Below are 6020 nucleotides of genomic sequence, written 5' to 3' on the forward strand. Positions count from 1 at the left end.
GAAACATTACACGCGAATGATTTTGCAGTAGATTGCACATTTCAGAAGTTTTTGGGTGTAATTGAATGTCTGTTGTCGGAATAGGCTGTATTTGCTTTTCGAATTTGTGTTATAGAGGCTATTAATTTTAATTTACTTATTTATCTATTTTTTTTTTCCAGGAGGAGGAGCCCGGGCAGACGGGTAATCATGAATTTTGAAGTAATGCTACCCTCTACTGTCCAAACTAATGACTAGCCAGAAATACCGTCTGTTTTCCTGGCTCTCTGTACGTTGTAAAGCACTTAAAAAAATCCAACTCTTATGAAGTCACTTTTGTGTCGATTTCCATACCATTTATTTATTTTTATGGTTATGAAATCATGAACCTGTAACAAGAGAAACCCGCATTTTAATTTTGATCCGCATAGCGTGGCTCTATACGCTCAATTTACGTTGAATTTATTGACGTTATGGCTTGATAGTAAGTGAAACTTAGCGGTTTGACTTGAGCCTTTACACAAGATCTGTCTACCTAAAGACTGTACCCTGTCGTTCTACCGTGAAACACTGGAGATCAAACGTGCCCTATACGCTTTCACAGAACCTCCTTTCAGTAGTACTGACCATCAGAGGTGGAGATTTCAGGTCCAGACAGTACAAATCCAGACCAAGATTTTGTTTCAACCAACCAGTTGAATACTCTGTGACTGTGACTCTTTATACTCAACTGGTTGGATGAAACAAAATCTGGATTGGATCTGGTCTGGATTTGTACTCTCAGGACCTTAAATCTTCACGTCTGCTGGCCATCCGATTGCCGTCATTGCGGCCGCCATATCAGCTAAGACCGTGTTTTTTTTGGGGGGGGGGGGGTGACCGGACAACCGGCATAATATTAAAATTACACATACGGAGAAGGAGGGTTGGACTCAAACCCCCGGCCCTGGAGGACTGAGGTAATGGCAATACCTATCAAGCCCCCTTACCGCCTCGGAGGTTCATATATGTATAATTAATACTAAAATTTGGCTTTTTGAAAACCGTTTCGTCCTTAGGCTATTAAATGTCTTGGCAAGTTGTGGCGTAATTCCTGGCTACGCTGTGTGACGAAGCCCTGTTGCTGTTTTAAAGCAGTAGAAAACATGGTGAATTTTACTTCCTCAGAGAACGAACAGCCTCTTTTCTTATATACACACAGACACACACACACACACACACACACACACACACACTTGGTAAATAATATATGACTTGCACGTTCACAGTTAAAGATCCTGACCTACATTTACGCAGTCCGTTTCATCTTCTGGGAACTCTGCAGAGCTGTTGATAGAATTGTTTACATCACCAGGCCAACAGCCCGAGGTGTGCTAAACCCCACCCAAGTTCAGCTAGACACTAACAAGTGCCTTCTTGTGACTGATCCAGGTGAGGAGACAGTTTAGTCGTTTGGTTTCTTTTGCACCGTGAGACAAGCTGCCGTCAAAGACCTTTTTATGGCATCCTGCTTGTTTAATTCGGATGCACACTTAGCATTATGACATTGTTCTTGGTATATTGTTCAGCTGTTTAGTTGTATCATAAAATACAACTCATTTTAATAAATGTTTGTATTGTACAAAAAAAATAAAGTTTGCACGCATTAATTCAATTATGCAATTTGCTGTGTCATATTTTATGTAATCTAATATTAATAATTCAGCAATAAGTAGAAAAAGTTGGCTAGAAAGAAATTTGGATGACAGCACAGGCTAAACAAAATAATAATATATAAAATATTGCTGATAATGGCAGGCCTCGTTCATTCAAAATGTTTCAACAGTGTTTTCTGCAGGCAAATGCATCTGCATACTTTGGTAAAATTCCCCGTAGTCCCTGATAGGATCATGCCAGTCGTCATGACGATGATCCCGTATAAGATGCCACAAACTGTTCCAGTAAGAGAAATAGTGGGGGGGGGGGGGGGGGGGGGGCAGTATGTGTGGCTGTTCATAGTTGGTCTAGTTGATGTTTCACCACTTGCCTGTTGAACTTCTGCTGTCTATATTATTTTGTTCCCTGCTCTGTTTACACACTTTGAGCCTGTCAAATATTCACCAGCTAGTGTTGTATTTTTCCCAGCTTTGAAGAGGAACTTAATATTAAGGCAAGATAAGACGATAGACGATCCTTTATTCCACCCAGGGAACTGTAGAACTCTTCATGTTACAGCTGAGGTCCGGCCCCTTTACATTCACTCAGCTCATTTATTGTCTGGTTACAATGTAGCTTCCTGGAAGCTGCGGACCTCCCCGATCACAGTAAGTTGCTAACAATTATCCAGTCTAATTTTCTCATCAAAGCCTCACGCAAGTCAGAACTGACAAGAGAACACTTTGTTTGCTTTCTCCCAAGCTTGTCCTACTCCACCCATAGAACACGTCCAGAAATTCAAAGAAAAAATCTTGCCGATTGTTTGTAAAAGGATAATTATTTTATTATGTTAATAAGAGCCATAGGCACCCGTTACAAACCTATAGAATGAATCAACTTGTTCTTCGGCACAAGTCAGTCTGCTAAGTCTGAGTCGCTTGGATTTGTGGATCGTTCCATCCATCCATTCCACTTATTCATCCAGTATCAGGTCACTGTGAGTCAGAAGGGGGTGTGCATGAGACAAGGAATTAACTGGGCAAGGAGTTGGGTGTGGAGACCAATGTGGGTGGGGGGGTAAATGTTGTTAAACAAGGCCAGTTGAGACCCCTTGTTAATGGGAGGCCCCTGGGCTTCGGCCTGGGTAAACCCATAGCTACACGCTAAACGGTGTGCTGGTACATCAAGCAGGATTGACATCTTTCCATTATAAATAAGAAATTAGGAGACCCGCGGCACACTGTCTGAGTGCGCTGGGGTGATGTCATCTCATCCAGCAGATGGTACTGCACATGCACTGGTATTTTCTACCAAATATTTCCATACATCATATCTGGCATGTTGGTGCAGGACGGACCTGTAATCCTGAATGCGTACAGTTGGCGTCAGTCTGGGCAGATATATGATTAGTCAGCTGCAAACCTTCAATCACATTCCCGGGCCAGCTTATGCTGGGACAGAGCGGCAGCAATGTGACACACCCGTTTATCGTTATTTTTTTGCCAGGGAGGGTGGGAAGTGGATGGTGCCAGTCTGCTCACTGCCAGGTGAGAAATGCCAACCCGATGAACTACAGCAACCCTAAAACCTCCCACCCTACCGTGGCACAAAATCCCAATTCACAAAATGAATGTCTTCAATCAACGCCCTTTCGGGTTATGATTTATATGGAAAAGTGGTTAATATTTAGCCCGACATGCACCATCAGCCAGCAGATTAATGTCAGTCTACGTCTGCCTAGAAAAGTGCTCCGTTGTCATGTTGTCTCCCACCAAACGGCCCCCTCCCAAGCAAATTCTGTATTACATTTTTTTATACGCCTTTAGCATCAGCTTTGAGGATTTATCCACCAGCAGACAGACAGATAATAAGACTTAGAGATTGGCTATCTGCAGAGCCATTGGCCGGTGCATCTCTGTGGCGAGCGGGTATCGTTCCCATGACAACCGTGACAGGGGCTGTGCGACATGGCTGAGATTCCAGAGTCGGGTGTTGGCTCCTAAATAGGGTGTGACCACCCCCCCCCACCCCACCCCGCACGGGGCTGAAATGCAGGTGCTTTTCAACACGCAGACCGTGACTGAGGATCATTATCACAGGAAGCACGTTTACTGGAAAGTGCAACCAAGCCTGGACATGTGATTCAAGGGTGTTTGACTGCTGACTTCCAACACTCAACATTTAAATCGAATATAGGATGTCAAGTTTGCAAGCAAGTTTGTCACAAAGCACTGTTACAGAAAAAGCTCAGCACTGCGAAAAAATTTAATTCCCAGATTTTTTTCAATGAGATCAATAGCACTAGAACTTCCACAGTACTGATTAATGTCTATGAAACGTAGAAACGTTGGTTGCCAGTTTAAATAGCTGAGTGAGATACAAATGGCTTGATAATGGGTGACAGGTCATGAGGGTGAGAGGTCATGAGTTTGTGATCAGGCTTCTGGTGCACGGTTAAGTCTGGTGGTGCTGAAGGTGGGGGGGGGGTTACTGGTACTGCAGGAGGGAGGGATGCTCAGGGCACCCCCTTTTACCTGTTATGTCAAAGAAAAACATAACGTTACCTTAATTATCTCACAACGGTTCAGAGGCGACGCTATAATTATTTCCGCAAAAAGGCTGCCGTTGTCAGCTGTTGATAGCTACCGATGATACAAAAGCACATCAGTGCAGCCTATTGGTCGCTCCGACACTCAGCACCCTGAGCTCAAAATATCTCCTCACGCCTATGGGCGTTACCTTCCAGATGTTCCTCGTCCTGTCCGCTTCCTTCATATAAATTCTGATTGGTCAGATTGGCCGAGTAAAAATCTATACTATAAAAAGTACAAATAATGTAAAAACTATAGCAATGTTTTTTTCTTTCCCAAGAATGAGAAATGATAAGAAATTACAAGGTTAGAAGTGTGGCTGCCCAACCAAAATTCTTGGCCGTCCCTCTTCAATCAGTAAGGGGGGCTGATGGTGACACCTGATCTCAGGCACACAGGAGCTCATCAAGTAGGACAGAAAACCTGCTGGATACCGGCATTGCAGGATCAGAGCTGCCTACCCTACGGTGCTGTAGCAGTCAGGCTATCTGGGTCCGTCTGATGTACCGTCAGATCAGTGCTAGATGGCCCTGGTGCAGAAAGCAGAAGGACATACATAGAAAATGCAGAATTATCGCTTTGCTAAACAACTGAAATATACTGAAGTAGAGTTAACCAAGTGTAACACAGGTAAAATAAGTCTGGTAAACTCATACATACATACATACATACATGCATACACACACACACACACACACACACACACACACACACGGTGCTGTACCTATATAAATGGGGACCTTCCATTCATTTCTATGGGGAAAATGCTAACGCTAACTATGACAACCTTAACCCCAACCCAGCCCTAACCTTAACCATAAGTAACCAAGCAAAATAGAAGAGTTTTTGCATTTCTGGTTTTTTCATTGCAGTCGCAGATTTTTATTAAATTGAGTTTTCCCTCAAAAACGGGTATTCGTCACGTTGTGGGGACACTATACTGTATATAAAGTCTGGTCTATTAAGATAACCTACAAGAAATTAGTTAAGCAATTACAAGCTGGTTTGATCTGACTAGTAAAAACTGACTGGAGGGTATGCTGTTCTTTGCCGAGAAATATGGGGGCTGTTTTTCAGAAGCTTGGCAATAACCCACTTCATTAATTAACTTGCAAAATAAAGATGCCGATTTCCCCCGGGGTGGGGGACTCTGCCCAGTGGCGCGGGCCTGGGGGAGCTTCCCAGATGCACTGACAGTTATTTAGGAAGGTGAAGCACTCTGTATTGTGCAATATGGGCGGAGAATCGAATAGCCGCACTTCGGCGTCCCCTGCTGAACAATACAGTAGCATTATTATATCTTACATCTTGTTACATATATCTGGATTCTCGGGGGGGGGGGGGGGGGGGTTTCTGAAAGTTCACAAGTGGGAGTGAGCGGTCCGGAGGGGAGTGTCTGACACCCCTGAGCCGAACCAGGAGTGTTCCATAAAGCAGTCTGCCTTCTGCATTCCAGTATCATGCTGTTCCGCCTTAAGCGGTAGGTGTGCCGCCTCAATCGGCTTATTTAGTGTGAATATAATGATCAATGCGTGTGCGCTGAAAATAAAATAAAATGATGATGTGAAATTAAGTTTGTAATTTGAGACTGGGTGGATGTGAGAGGAATTAGATCAAATTCTAATATATGCACACGTTCCCACGAAGGCTATCCGGCATGAACTCCACATACTAGACATAGATGGGGCAGAAGTTAGCCCTGCAAGGAACGCGCTTGGTAAAAATATCAGTGAAAATACACTTTAAAATATATTCTTCACCATTAAAAAAAAATCGTGCTTTTTGCAAGTCTCCCTCTGTAGAATATATAAATCG

This window comes from Paramormyrops kingsleyae, chromosome 4 (genome assembly GCF_048594095.1).
Source record: "Paramormyrops kingsleyae isolate MSU_618 chromosome 4, PKINGS_0.4, whole genome shotgun sequence".
Classification (NCBI taxonomy): domain Eukaryota; kingdom Metazoa; phylum Chordata; class Actinopteri; order Osteoglossiformes; family Mormyridae; genus Paramormyrops; species Paramormyrops kingsleyae.